Source organism: Rhamphochromis longiceps, linkage group LG2, assembly GCF_057381845.1.
Source record: "Rhamphochromis longiceps isolate RC_006_pf linkage group LG2, R_longiceps_female_GT1.1, whole genome shotgun sequence".
Classification (NCBI taxonomy): Eukaryota; Metazoa; Chordata; class Actinopteri; order Cichliformes; family Cichlidae; genus Rhamphochromis; species Rhamphochromis longiceps.
Genome location: NC_140558.1, coordinates 7,217,052 through 7,233,471, shown reverse-complemented (window position 1 = coordinate 7,233,471; position 16,420 = coordinate 7,217,052). Strand labels below are relative to the sequence as shown.

At 38.9% G+C, this 16,420-nt stretch overlaps 2 pseudogenes; one reads left to right on the top strand and one right to left on the bottom strand.

Moving 5' to 3' along the window:
* Positions 1 to 976: 976 nt before the first annotated feature.
* LOC146676900 (uncharacterized) lies at positions 977 to 4,909 on the bottom strand (annotated as a pseudogene).
* Positions 4,910 to 5,923: 1,014 nt separating this feature from the next.
* LOC146676899 (uncharacterized) lies at positions 5,924 to 15,982 on the top strand (annotated as a pseudogene).
* The last annotated feature ends 438 nt before the right edge of the window (positions 15,983 to 16,420 follow it).

Genomic DNA, 16,420 nt, shown 5'->3' with positions numbered 1-16,420 from the left:
ATAAATCCTCAAGTGATAATCCCCCCTTAGACTGTCTTGGTGCAAAACCAAGACATAAATCATGTCTCCTGGAAGGGGGAGGACGTATCACAGGCAGGGCACAGCGAGCTGAAATCTCTGAAACCGACTGGCCTTCACTTCCTACGAGACAGAGAAGCTCTTCTACCCCTGTATACGGGAGGAAACAGGACTGGACAACCGTGAATAGGAAGGTTAACAACAAACCTCCAAAACAACTGAATGTGAAACTGCAGAACAGATTTGCTCCACTATCAAAGGACCCTGGATCTATATCGGACAACCATCCATCTAAAAGCAGCGAAATAAGGTCTGAAAATCTGTTAAAAAGTGAAAGGCCACAGGGAAAGCTAAAGGCTAGGCCTGAAACTCTGATTGTGGGTGACTCTGCCGTAAAGGATGTACAAAGGATGTGCGGTAAGAACACTAAAGTCCTCTGCTTTCCTAACGATATGGTCAACAACCTGAAGGAGAGAATTCTTCAAATTGCAGATGAATATCCAACTGTGACAAACATTGTTCTGCATACAGGGTCAAACGATGTGTCCAAACAACAGTCGGAGGTTCTGAAACGGGACTTTACTGGATTATTACACTGCAAAAACCCACCTCCTTAATACTAGAAAAATACACTTATTTTTGGTGAAGATTTGCTTAAAACAAGTGAAATTATCTGCCCATGGGGTAAGTGTTTTTTTCTTAATAAGATTTCTTGAAATAAGAACAATATCTAGATTTAAATAAAGCTAAAAATAAGTATTTTACACTCATTCCAGGGAACAAATCAGAACATTGAAACTTAAAATAAGCTTTAACCACTTATTGTAGGCCACAAATAAAGATAATAAAGCTAAAAATAAGTCTTTTACACTTATTCCAGGCAACCAATCATGGCTTGAAACCTAAAATAAGCTTTAACCACTTGTTCTAAGTAAAATGTTGAAGAAATTAAATCTGAAAATAGGCATAAAACACTTATTCTAACAAACAAATCAAGGCAAATAATCTAAAAACTAGTACATTAAATCATTTTAAAGATATTTCTTCTTTTTAAATTTAGCTAAACACTACTTTAAGATTATATTGCTGATTAAGGACAAAACAAAACTGAAACAGAGTAAAAGTGTCCATCTTTATTTGTCCATTTTAACAATAACCTGCAGATAATAAAGATACAATTGAACAGTACAGGTCCAACATTATGAGTTTAAGTGGTTTCAACATTTCAACAGCCTTAGAGGTTTCGCCATTGCCCCATTAAAATTGACGAGTGACATAGGAAGACCACAAAGATTCTAATTTCTTCCGAATGACACCAAATACCACAAAACTTGTCTGGGTGAGTAAATGAACATTTTCCATTTTAGAAATAAGACCCAGATTGAAAAAAAAAACAAACAAAAACAAAACAGAAGTGCCCTCTCCTAATCTTATCTGAAATTTACACACTACTTTCCAATAAATGCATGCCATTCTGCCAGGGCTTTTCTGTAAGATGATGTAGTGTCATGCTCATGAATGGCATCCTGGAGAACTTCTGTCTGAATGACAGACAGCAGGGTTGCCACGCATTTGGGGTAAGTCAGATGGAGTGCATAAAAGTATGCCATCACATATATCATAGCCTCACCAATTTTTTCTTTGTCAAATGTTGTAACTGGTAAATTACCAACAGCAATGACACACTTGCAGCCATCGAACATCACTACTGGACATGACAAGCTTCGTTTCTGGAGGACAGCATCTGGATCTTCTGTAGGCTGCAAGACACAAAAGACATGACAGTCAACATCTTATGTTAATTGTATGTTTTTTTGCTGGGATTTGGTCATAACGTTGGAGATGTCATTATCCTGTTCTTTGTTGGTTACACACATTTTATAGTAGTTTTGACTTATGGTTTATCAAGCGACTCCTTATGTGACCACACTTGTGTACATTAAATACGTTATAAATTAATGAAAACAATAAATTATAGATTTAAGTCTTTCGGCTGAAACTGAAAAAGCATTTGAGTCATGTTTGACCGAAATATTTTGTTTGCCAAATTTTCTGTAGATCTTTATAAGCAAATTTTATAAAACTTACCTTCAGGACATGTAGAAATGCTTCAGAAGCATTCCCCATCTTTTTTGGTGGATGGGCAGGTGTGGGAAAGAGGAAGAGCCTTCATCAGTGCAAGGTGGGCTTCAGCTGGACAAAGCAGAAACAAACCTTCATAAACATAAATTTTAAAGGATGAGAACTTTGTATTCAAATGGTAAAACTTACTTTTGTCCATGGTCATTGGTGGATTCATTGCCTTCTTTGACACACCGTAGAACTCTACCCTGGAGCAGAATTCTTCCCATCTCAGTTTTACTTGACTGATGAACTTGTTGTTGTGGGGATCCAAAATTCTGCGAAGCTCACCCAACGCCTACAATAGGTTTAAAAAAATAAGTAGACAAATAAAATCAAAATAACTTTACTACCACACCAAATATATTTGAAATTAAAGTGATTATTTATTAACTCTTCCAAAAACTTACATGATGCAATTCTTTAAAGCATGGATATGCATCCAAGATGAGGCAAGCTCTGTTCTCCTCTTTCATGGTGTCTGAGTCAATGAAGGATCTTCTGGCTTCAAACTCGAGGTCTAATAGCTGGGACACATCTTCTTGGTTTGGTTTTGCCTTCTTACACATTTCTTGTAATGTTTTGTAATGTCTTGCTTGTATTTGCCGACTATCCTTGTCAGCTAAGATAGAGAGAAGTACAAGAGCATTTTGGTTTTTCATTGTTACTGAAGTAGACTTCCACAAAACATTAGCTACTACTGGCTGTGTGTTGATAACCATTTTACAAAATTACTAGTATGTACTCACATGAAGTGGAGGCATTGTCAGAATTTCTGACAGGTGATAACAGAGTAGATGCACCACTGGAAGAACTGCGATCAGCATCTTCATCATCAGCTTCTTCATCCCTTGGGTAGAGGTCAGTGAGCCTTCTCTTGGGCCGTCCCCTCTCCGGTGTTGGTCCTTGCCTTTTTACTGGTGTTTTCATATTTTGCAGCCTTTTCTCCTGGTGAAAATACATATATATCATGCCCCCTGAACAAAACAAAATGATTTATATATGAGACACAAATACAAGAACTTACGTGTTTTACGCTTGCATCATTATCCTGCAGCATAGGATAATATTCCACAACTTTTTTAGCCATTGCAGTGATTTCGGTCTTAGAGGGGTATTGCTCCATTTGGCCTTGGCTTGCTCTCAAAAGGGACACCATACTTGTGATTGTATTTCTCACCAATCTGCATCTCAGTTCTTTTGACATGACGCATGCCTGTTCCCTGCCGGAGCAGGCCAACTCCAGGTAACTCTTTCGGCATTGCTCCAACTCACTGTCGGTGTACAGAACATATTCCGGAGGACTGGGGAGCTGCAAGGTTTTCAGCTGGCTTACATTAGCATCAGCAGTTGGAGGGCCTGTTGCAACTACCCTGGGTGAAGAAGTTGTTTCAGGTTTCTGTGGTAGCGGATGGTCTTCCTGGTTTAGGGTGAGAAAATAAAAATGTCAAGTACTGCTAAAATAAAAGCATACTTTCTGGAGATTAGTTGAACTAAATATTTTTTACATAATACCTCAGGATGAATTATTGACCACACATGTTTTCTTCTGAGAAAGTGCTCAGGCCCTCAGATCATCACGGGTCAATGTTAAAAGCATGCGCTCGTCAATGCTTGCAGCTAACAAAAAGACAAACACCAGTTAAACTGTGCAAACATAACTGTTTTTTTAATATATATATATATATATATATATATATATATATATATATATATATATATATATATATATATATATATATATATATATATATATATATATATATATATATACACACACACACACACACACAAATATATTATCAAATATAACCTTTAAGGACAGATACTGTAACATCATCCAGCTTCTCCATTGCTCAGTCACCTGCAAGACAAATGTTTACAATTAGTGTTATGTTAAAAACATTTGAAAAGTTGAATCTTAATTGAGTCCCATGAGAATCAAATTGATTCACGTCAAAGAATCGTTTTGATTGTTCAACATTTTTACCCTTTTTAAAGCTATTATAGAAAAGAAATGTCCAGACAGCCCGGCTGAGGTCTGAAAGGGTTATACAATATTGCCCGGTGAACTTTTACTCACCCAGATTTGTGTCATTGAATTTCATCAATAAGATTATGCTGACTAGGGCTGCCAGATCATGCATCCATTGGACGTAAAATGTACAGCTTATTGCACCAGCAGTATCTGCTCTTACATAACGATCATTAGCTTATAGCTTTAAATGTTTAAGGTATGTGCTAACTAAAAATAAAGGCAAGATGATAGTTTATTACATTTTAAAGAAATTTGCAGATTGCTCATTGCTATCTAAAATATAAAAGGACACCGGAGTATATTCTCCAGCATCTCACACTTCTGATAATCAGCTGTCTGCTTGACGTTTATTCAGCTGTGTAAAAACTATAACTTTAATCTCAGCCAAACCGATTTACTCAGGAACAAATAAAATACTGAAAAAAGCCAAACAATAACATTTTTAAGTTATTTAAGTGACTTATATATCATGTTTCACCTGAGTAGTGAAAGACGGCGGTGGTTTTGAAAATGGTTCGCCCGGAGTCCGGTGTTCTCACGGCTCTAGTGAGCGTTAAACCCCGGCTAGCTATCGAGCTAGTGGGTAACAGACGTCTCCGAAAACGTCGGAGCGCTTTTGAAAATATGTGGTGTCTTGATAAACTGTCCAGATATTTGAAGTTTACACGGCTACATTCTCGCCTGAAAATATGTTAAACGTTTATTTTGTGACCTAGAAAGAGTAATAAGAGAAATTTTTAAAACTAACTAGCTTCCGCCATTTTTGGAAACTGAGCTAGGCCGCGCTATGAATTCTGGGATACAGCTTCTTCTTCGGGGTTTAACGGCAGCTGGCATCCTTGTACATACAGTGCTGCCATCTTCTGTTTCAATTTTGAATCGATACACAGCGCTACTTGTTTTACCAACCAGCCTGATTCCTGAATAACACTGTTTTGAGCCCACTTTAATAAATCCAATTAATATCAAAATATTAATTTAAACCCACACCTTGTGAGGGAATTCAAGCAGCTAGTAAATCAGTCAAAGACAATTGGAAAACCCTGAATGTGGTTAATTAGCTCTCTTGCTAATTGAAAGAAATTCTCAGTGTGCCTATTAACTTAAGTTAATACAAACAGCTAATACTGCCCCTTATAAATAGCATAGCTAGGAATTCTCACAACATTACAGTAGATACTTCACTAAATAATGTTCTCTGAACCACATGCGAGGGCTGCTAAGCTAACGCTAGCATCCGTTAGCATGCTACATTACTCCTTCCCGCGCTCAAATTAAATTTATTATTCTGTCCGCTTGACTTTAAAACAGTGATTAGACTACACACTACTTACATTCGAAAAATTAAAATTGCTTACCTCTCTTTCTTGACGAAGTTTTCTCTTACAGTTTTTCTTTCAATGCTCAGGTGCAGAAGATTCCTGTGACTCCAAATTCAAACGGAGTTGGGTAGCAACTAACATGGAACACGAAGGGGGTGCACATCTCAATTTTTGCTTCTATATACAATTTAGTGGTTTGTACGTTCATAAAACACAGTCAGTATGATAGGTAAATTTCTTCTTCATTGATTTAAAATAAACTCTTATAGGTGTTATTTCATTTTACCTTATTTGTGACCATTTTTTGTTTTTACAGCTCCAGTTTGTAATACCCCCCTCCCCCCATGAACTTGGTATTTCCCAAACTAGCGCGGCAACAGCTCCACACTGCAACATATTTTTTGCTTGACTTTAGTCTAATACAATGGCCTGTTGGAGGTGTGTGATTTGCTTCGTCTTTGTGGCGTTAACATTGAAGTCTCTCTTAAGTCACATTAATACTGCACACAGTCGCAGTCCAGATTTCCGTGTCATTTGTGGAGTCGATGGATGCGCCGAGGATTACCGTGTTTTCAACTCGTTTTACCACCATCTCAGACGCACACATCCACAATACATCTCCACTGGGAACCCGCCTACAGGATGGCTGACAGCTTCATCCGATGCAAATGTATTAGGAGGCGAAAATTTTGGTACAGCCATTTTTGCCGACTATACTGCCGAACCCAGACAAACTGTTAGCAATGGCAATGGCACTGAAGTAGAGCCACCACCACTAGACCCCCCAGTAACATCGGAGGTGTTGGAGGAGGAGCGACAGGAAAGTCAGAACGTGATGGAGCAAGACGCGGCTGAGCTTCAAACACCTCGTCAGAATCAGGTAATGTACTTTATGTGTTTCTGTGTGTACGCGCGCGAATTTTTAAATGTATGTGTGTTGTTTAACCTTAACCAAGCACAGTTACCCCAATTCAGAAATGTACTCAGTTCAAGTGAAAATTATAGTTTTAAAGTTATGTGTTTTCTAAGATAAACTACTTGATTAGAATATTTTAATAGGTATGAAGGCCAGTGCTGAATTTCAAATGCATGAATCCGCTGAAATTCAGGCTTGCACAACAATGTAGGCTTAGTTACCATACTTAAACATAATAAATAAACTTATTTACCAGTGTTGTGTACCTGCCTTGGTTGTTGTTAGATGCTCCATGAACCAAGCAGCTTTCAAATTTTTCTTTCAGTTAACTTCAGAGTAGATTCCATAAAGAAATAGAGTTGCATTTTGCTTCTGTTATATTTTCTATTTACGCTTTCATGTCTCTGATGTGTTTTTTTTTCCCCCATCAGAGGAGTGTCAACAACATTGTCCTTTGTGTCCAACAGTATCAAACAGCTCTTCTGACGTCCTTGAGGGGAAAAATAAAGACCATCCTTGAAAGGCAACCTGACAGCAATGGACCTTTACAACAAGAAGTTCTTTCAACACTGGACAACTTTCAGGATCCCTTTCCCATATGTGCAGCTTCAAACCTACAGGACCGTGTAACACAGATGCATTTCAACCCTGTCACACCTGAGGAGATCATCATTTCCAATTATGCCTGTAGAGTTAAAAAGGGAGAATCGAGAGTTCTTGCAATCAAAAACAAGTCTTTCTACTACATTCCTTTGATTGAAAGTTTGAAACAGCTTTTATCCAATTCAAGACTATTTGACATGCTCAGTGCTGGACCTCAGAGTTGCCCCAACGCCAGTTTTTTTGTATGACATTAATGATGGAATTATTTTCAAAACCCACCCACTGTTTTCAAAGAAGAACTCTGCTTTACAACTGATACTCTATTCTGATGAGATAGAAATGTGTAACCCCCTAGGGTCACGTGCGAGTGTAAATAAACTACTAATGTTTTATTACACCTTAGGCAACATAGACCCTAAGTTTAGATCAAAGTTGGCTTCCATCAGACTTCTCGCAATCGCAAAGTCTAGGGACATAGATGAGTGTGGGGTAGATATAATACTGCGGAGAATCAATGAGGACTTGAAGTTACTGTACGATGGTGTTATGATTAACACTGTCAATGGGGAATTTTATTTAAACGGAGCAGTTGTTGCTGTGTGTGGAGACACTCTTGCCCAGCATGAGCTTGCAGGATTTAAGGAAGGAGTTGGTTTTGCGTATAGCAAATGTCGTCATTGTGAGTGTACTTTTGATGAAATGCAAGAAAATTTCAATGAACATAGTTTCACCAGACGGACATTGGACGGACACATTAGGCAGTGCATTGAAATAGAAAGGGCAACTACCGAATTTTTGAAATCCTCGCTCAAAACGACTTTTGGCATAAATAGACAAAGCAAATTAGTTGATTTCCCAGGTTTTAATCTCATAGAGCAGATGCCACAGGATATTATGCATGTAATTCTTGAAGGAGTGGCACCAATGGAAATTAAGTGTGTGTTGAAATACCTTGTTTTATCTGGAAATTTGGATTTGGACTTGTTTAATTCTGCCATGCAGAACTTTCCTTTTTCATCAGTGGACATACGTGACAAGCCTTCACCAATTAGTATTGCTACTTTAGCTTCAAGTGACAACAGACTCAAACAATCCTCTGGACAAATGCTTATATTGATCAAGATTTTGCCATTCTTATTGTACAGTGTTGTAGAGAAAAATCCCTTTATCCAGTTTATTTTGGATTTAATTGAAATTGTTAAAATACTTTTTGCCCCAGTTGTGTCTTTACAAACTGTGTCCAAACTAAAAAAAACGATAGAAGATCATCTTAAACAATTCAGGCAACTATTCCCAGAAAAAAATGTAATACCAAAGCAACATTACATGCTGCATCTTCCCTCTCAAATTATTGCCCTGGGACCTGTAATACGTCATATGTGCATGAGATTCGAGTCTAAACACAGTTTTTTTAAACAATGGTCATCCAAATTAAACTTTAAGAATGTGTGCAAGTCTCTTGTAAACCACAATCAGCTGCTGGAGTGTTGCCAAAGTGAAGCAGGAACTGAGCATCCGATATTTGTAAATGAGAAAGAACTAGGTCCTGTATCAGAGGTTGCTAATATGGACCATTTGCAATCAAAGGTTGTAGATTTTTTGGGGATTGAAGATGCTATACATCATGCCGTTAGAGTAAAGTGGCTTATTTTACATGGAAACAAATACATCTGTGACAGGTCTCTTATACTCATTTCAGCAAATGGTTTAAACCCTATCTTTGGACTTGTAAAAAACATTTTTATTGTTAATAGTGTACTTTGTTTTGAATACCAGGTGTATGAAACCTTGGGTTTCAACAAAGACTTTCTTGCCTATGAAATTGCAATTCCCAACCTTGCCCAAGCAACTGAACTGACTGATGTTGAAGACCTACTTGATTTTACGTCATATTACCCAGTCAATTTCAGAAACAGTGTCTATGTTATGACAAAATATAACCTTGAAGATGTCCTTTCTTTAAAAACCTGAAATAAATACCTTCCAATGAGTGACTTTCTTATTTCAAGGAAAAAGGTGAATGTTTCTTATTTTGAGATAATTTTTGTTTTACACTCTATCTAAAAGCTATTTTTGCTTGAAATAAATGTAAAATGGTTCATTTTTAGATATACAGACTAAATAAGGAAAAAAAGTAATATATACTTGAAACAAGTCTAATCATCTAACACATGAGACTGGAAACTAGCTTGTAATGTTCAAAACAAGATGGACAAGATAATCTGGCTAAAATTAAGACAATAAATCTTGTCAAGCTACAAGGAATTTGCAGTGTAAATACTGTAAACTCTCTGAATGCAGCTGTATTCATCAGTGGACCTGTACCGCCGGTCAGAGGAGGAGACGAGAGATTCAGCAGGTTGTTTACACTGAATAAATGGCTTATATCAGCATGTGCTGACCACTCAGTGCACTTTATCGACAACTTTAATATTTTTTGGGAACGCAGGCATCTGTTCAAAGCAAATGGATTTAATTTTAACAAGTCAGGGGTGAAACTGTTCACCTCCAACTTGTTTTATTTCATACGTCATCCATCCGTGCTTGGTGCCAAGGCTGAGATAAACGAGGAGTTATCTCATAAAGAGGAACAAACAGAACTCCAAGAACAGACAAAGCCCAGCAGAAACCTTGAAGAGGAGCTCCATTTGCCCCCACCCGGGAAGAGCCTCAGAAAGGAGAGACATCCATGGCATCTGAGGAAGAGCCTCAGAAAGGAGAGACATCTAAGGCAAGAAGAGGGGTCCCTATTTGCCTCCAACTCTCTCAACAACACCAACGACCAGGACAAGGGACCACGACCTTCCCCAGTCCCCCAAACCCCTGACAGGCCATCACCCTCCTCCCCCTCCCTTTCTCCCTCCTCCCCACACCTGAAATTCACTGAGGTGATGATGGAGCGGGTCAATGCTGGGCTCAGATCTACCCCCCGTCCCAATCCCTTTTTGTCCCCCATAAACCCCCCACCAGAGCGGCCAAAGGTTCGCCATCGAGCCCCACCCTCAACAGAGCAATCGAAGTCACATTGCCCAGCCTCGCCCCCCTTAGTTCCTCTTCATGCCCTGTCTCCGCAGTCTGATGCGTGATGTGTGAAGGGTCCGGGCTGTGAGGATTATGGCAGTGATGACTTTTCCCAGGAGAAGCTGGGACCCTGTTTACTAGAAGGTTTTAAAATTTCTGTACTTTTAGGTGACAGGAGACATGTGGCCTGGTCAAAACACAGAGAGCTGCACTCTAAAAGATCTTTAAACATAGTAAACATACCTTGTGTGCCACAGACTGCTCCCAAACACGAGGGGACAAGTAATACCTCTAAAACACTTAAGTTGGCTTTATTAAACATTAGATCTCTAGCTGGGAAAACATTTTTAATTAATGATTTAATCACTGAGCACAGCCTTGATTTTATGTTTTTAACTGAAACTTGGTTGGACCAAAGTAACAGTGGAGCTGTTCTCATCGAGACGACCCCTCCTAACTACAGTTTTATCAGTGAGGTCAGGGCGAGCAGGAGAGGAGGAGGGGTTGCTGTCTTATTTAATGAATCATTTCAATGTAAGCAGCTATCTCCTGGAAGTTTTCAGTCTTTTGAATATGTGGCTTTACAGCTGAAGGCCCCATCCAAAGTTGTGTTTCTTAATGTTTACAGGCCTCCCAAATACTGCACAGACTTTTTTAATGACCTCAGTGAACTGCTGTCTGTGATCTGTGTTGATTTTGACTGTGTAATTATTGCTGGGGATTTTAACATTCATGTGGACAACCCTCAGGACAAAGGGACTAAAGACCTGAGTAACACTCTGGGCAACTTTGGGCTGACTCAGCATGTAACAGAGGCCACACATAATAGAGGACACACTCTTGACCTACTGATCTCCAAAGGCCTGAGCATTTCAAAGGTTACTGTGTCTGATGTGGGCCTGTCTGATCATTACTGTGTTTTCTTTGAAAGTAAAATCTCAGCCCACACAAATATATCAACAACAGTGATCACAAAACGGTGTATAACTGAACACAGTAGTGCAATTTTTAACCAGGTCTTCCCATTAACACCTGACCTGCCCAGAGGGTCAGTCAATGAGCTCGTCAATAGCTTCAATGCTAACATGTTAAATGTAATGGACACTATTGCTCCCATTAAGGTGAAGGTTATCTCTGGAAGGAAAAAGTCTCCATGGAGAAACTCCACACTGGTGAAAAATGAAAAAAGAGAGTGTAGGAAAGCTGAGCGCAGATGGAGAAAAACAAACCTCCAGGTTCATTATGACATTTATAAAGAGAAACTTCACAATTATAATTTACAACTGAGGAATGCAAGGAGGTCCTACTTCTCTGACATCATCACTAAAAACAGCCATAATGCTCGGGTCTTATTTTCTACAGTTGACAGGCTAACAAACCCTCCTGTGTCAGTGGCAGCTGAACTTCATTCGACCATGGCCTGCAATGACTTTGCCAAATTCTTCACTGAAAAAATCCAAAAAATTAGACAAGCAATTGGTACATCAACAGCAGATCCAGGATATGTACTGTGTCCACCAAAAAACTGTTTAAACACCATGAAACAGTTTCAACCTATTAACAGCAAAGACCTGGAGGACATCTTAGGTCAACTGAACTCCTCCTCCTGCTGTTTAGATGTCCTGCCAACAAGTTTTTTCAAAAAGGTCTCAAAGACTTTAGAGTCAGACCTGTTACAGATCGTCAACTTTTCTTTATTATCAGGTGTGTTTCCAGAATCACTAAAAACTGCTGTAATCAAACCTATACTGAAAAAGGACAATCTTGACAAGACACAAATGAACAACTACAGGCCGATCTCAAATCTCCCGTTTTTAAAGTAAGATCATTGAAAAAGCAGTTTCTCAACAGCTCAGTTACTTCTTAAAACAGAATAATTGCTACGATGCCTTCCAGTCAGGTTTTAGACAGAACCACAGCACTGAAACTGCTCTGACCAAAGTGTTTAATGACATATGTCTGAATACAGACAGTGGAAAAATGTCAGTCCTAGTTTTACTGGATCTCAGTGCAGCATTTGATACAGCTGACCACAACATATTACTCAAACGACTGGAGAACTGGACAGGTCTTTCAGGAACTGTACTAAACTGGTTCAAAACATACTTAGAAAACAGGAAATACTTTGTATCAATAGGTAACTTCACATCTGAGCAGACAAGTATCACATGTGGAGTTCCCCAAGGTTCCATCTTGGGACCCCTTCTGTTTAACATCTACATGCTCCCACTGGCACAGATTATAAACAACAACAAAATAAACTATCACAGCTATGCAGATGACACACAAATATATATCACAATGTCACCAGGAGACCGAGGCCCTGTACAGGCTCTTGGTAAATGCATTGAGGAAATCAATGACTGGTTGTGCCACAATTTTCTCCAGCTAAACAAAAACAAAACTGAGGTAATAGTCTTTGGCGCCAAAGAAAAACGATTACAGGTCACCAGAGAACTTCAATCTATACATCTAAAAACCACAAACCAGGCGAGAAATTTGGGTGTAGTGATGGATGCAGACCTAAACTTAGAAAAACACATTAAGACAATAACAAAGTCAGCTTACTATCACCTCAAGAATATATCAAGGATAAAAGATCTGATGTCTCAACAGGACCTGGAAAAACTAGTCCATGCATTCATCTTTAGTAGGCTTGATTACTGTAACAGCATCTTTACAGGTCTACCTAAAAAATCAGTCAGACAACTACAGCTCATTCAGAACTCTGCTGCTCGAGTCCTCACTAAGACCAAAAAAGTGGACCACATCAGTCCAGCTCTGAGGTCCTTACACTGGCTGCCTGTCCGTCAGAGGATAGACTTTAAAGTTCTGATGCTGGCCTATAAAGCTCTGAATGGTTTAGGACCAAAATACATCAATGACCTCCTGACCCAGTATGAACCTTCCAGATCCCTCAGGTCATCTGGATCCGGTCTTTTATCAGTTCCCAGAGTCAGAACCAGACACGGAGAAGCTGCATTCAGCTTTTATGCTCCTTATATCTGGAACAAACTCCCAGAACGCCTCAGATCAGCTGAAACACTCAGTTTATTTAAATCCAGGTTGAAGACTCACCTGTTCTCAGCTGCATTTGAATAAAGCACCAAATCCACACTTTAAGCTTAAATTTCAAAACTTACATTTAACTACTGATTTTATCTACTGTTCTGATTTTATCTGTTTTGATTTTATATACTGTTTTGTTTGTTTGTTTGTTTGTTAATTAGTTAGTTAGTTTATTTGCTTGTTTTAATCAATTTTAAATCATGCTTTTTATTTGTTCTTGTTTCTAATGTCTCTGTAAAGCACTTTGAATCACCTTGTTGTTGAATTGTGCTATACAAATAAACTTGCCTTGCCTTGCCTTGCCTTGCCTAAATAACAAAACAGATCTGTTGGGCAGAATATTCTTATTCCTGGACTCAGTTATCTTGAACCCGTGTGCAGAGCTGTGACCCCCTCAGCTGGGAACTACAAACACTTTAGGCACATACTGTGTCTTTGCTTGGATTATTTTTACATGGATTAAGCAATACTTTATCCCCCCCTCTCTGTGCTTTTTATGATTTGCACCTACTGGAAAAACTTCTGTCTGAATTAAATGCTTACCTGTCTTCATTAAATTTAACAGCTTGCTTTGCTTCACCATCTTCAATCAATCTGACAGCCTGTTACCTGTTCATTCTGCATAATTCAGGATGTATATTTATTATTATATTTTCTGCTGCACATGATGAGCTTTCAAGCTTGCTGGATTTACACCTTGATGTTAATGTGGCTTAACTGATAGCATCACGAGGGGTATTTACTTGTGGATTTTATGGGTTTATGCTCTTTATATACAGGCTATGCGTTTGCCAATCACACCCCATCCATTAGCAGATAATTTTGAAAAATGTCAAAGGCAAATTTCATCTTTGCATATGTGTATATCCAGCATTCCTTATCAAGTCTGGCATGTGTTTCTTGCAGGTGTACACATAGTATACACACACACACACACACACACACACACACACACACACACACACACACACACACACACACACACACACACAGTATATTTACTGTCAAGTCAAAATGCAAGTATGAATTTGAGCATGTAATCTCAGTCAAATTTATCTCCCAGAAGATAAACTTGCACTGAAAAATTATAATCAAAGCTTTTTTGAACTCATTCATAGACCTGCTTTAAAAGTGGACCATGTCTCTTTAGGTCAAAAGAAGTGTTTTATGTTTTTCGTCCTGCTGAGATTGATTTCATACCACATCCTTTGGGGAACAATGTTTAGCTAAGAAGCACATCAAAAGGCTACAACACTCGGTTGTAGCATGTGCACAAAATTTTGATTAGCGGTGATCCACTTTTTAGTTCACATCCATTAGGCGGTAGTAGGTACTGAGATATCCAGCAACTACTGTTAAATGTTTCTGCAATCATGAATACGTCCAAAAGTAATAAAATATGCATAAATAATAACCTTAATAACTGAGCAGCATCCAAACTGTCTTTCCCATCAGAGTACAGTCTTTGTAATTCAAATATGTGTTAAGCACAGATTGTTTTACATAAATTCTGGGCTGAATTCTTTGCCAAGATGCAATCATTTGAGTGCTACAAACACTAGTCACAAATTGAAGTTGCAGTGGCCTGAAAGCAGCATGGTGCCGTGTCTTTGTTTGAGGTCTGTTTGGGTTTCTAGTCTCAAATATCAGAGCAATGTTTGGACTCTGACCTCCAGCCAGACACAAAAGCTTTCAGTCAAAGTGCTGTGACTGCTGCATGCATTATGAATGTAGCTGTAGAATGTTCCATTAGGAATGACTTAGCAACAACGTCCACTCATTTTCTAAGAATTACTTTGTGCATAAATGAAAAGAGCAAAACAACTGTGTGAAAAGGCTCTTGAAAGCCTCGAGGAGCGCGGGAAAAAAAGTCTGTAGCCCAAAACACTAAACTAAAAGGCAGATGCATTTTCAGATGATGATCTCAAAGGTGTTTGAACAGTAGGCTAGTATTACTTTGTACATAAAGTCATCACCTTGTGGACAAATGTTTAAAGCATTTGTAAGTGCATTCAGGTAAAAATGCTTATAAAAACAACAGATGTAAATCGATAGATTATTTAATGGACATTCAAATCAAGGAGCTGTGCACATAGTGCAGGAATCAGAGAAAAGAAGAAATATGATTGAGGTCCAGTTGGATTAGATCAAGTCTGAAGGGTTCTTAAAAGACAAAAAAACGTTTATAGTACAATGATTTCTCAGATAATGGAAAGATTTGCGGTAAAAGCACACATTCCACTCCACAAAGCAACGACTGGCTCTAAAAAGTTGAGCCTTTTTTAGTCATCTTTGTCAGTAATTGCGCTGTACTGAAGCAGAGGTCTCCTTGAAATGAATGCTCGGGCTAAACTTCTTTGATGAAGAGCTATTGTGAATCCAAACATGGCCTCTGAAATATGTTGTAAAATGGTGAAAAGTGTCCATCATACTTTCTCAAGGTAAAAAGTGACACCTTTTTTTGACACACACTTCAGAACTCAGTTCAAAGCAGAGAAAATCAACAAATCCACACAGGTGAGAGGCTGAAGCATGCAAACTGGCTTTCAATTTTTTTTGTGCTTCAGAAGCATTTTCCTTCGAGATCCCCACAGAGAATGATGTCCTTTCCACCACATCGTACAAATCACTCCGTAAAGAAATTTACTTATAAACTGTGGCAACTGCACTCTCTCTTTTCAAGTGTTTGAACTCTCACTTTGACTAAAGCATAGATCTATAAGTATTCTTTGTTTTAGCTTCCAGCACAGCAGCTGCAAATTCACCGAGGTTGAATACAAAGCCTCGGCTCAGAAAGATGGATCCCAGCTAACGTCCCTCGGTTCGAGCAGAGGCCCAGAGAGTGGCGAGTGGGAGCCATATGCTCAGTCCTAATGCAGCGAGCACAGTGAATGTACATCAAGTTGACATCGCAATCTGGAGTCGTGCACGACAGCGCGCAGTTTAACAGATAATGGGATGCGAAACTGGTCACATATCACATCTGTGTGCGCATGCTCTTGCTGACGCTGCCCATACAATGTGTCACAATCTATTACAGTCTCCACCACACGCCTACACACACGCGCACACACACTCTCTGATTATTCTCTCGCATCCATTATTTTCAAAAGAAAAGCCTGCTCACATATGAACAGATACAGAAGTGGAGTTTCTAACACTTCAGTGTGTGTGCGTGTGTGTGTATGTATACAGGCTCTTTCAAAACCAGGCTTACGCACAACATACCCACAACCTCTCAACGCAAAAGCCTGAACACACACAATGAATTTGCAGCTTGAGCACAGCAGCATGCTTTATTGCACCTGTGGA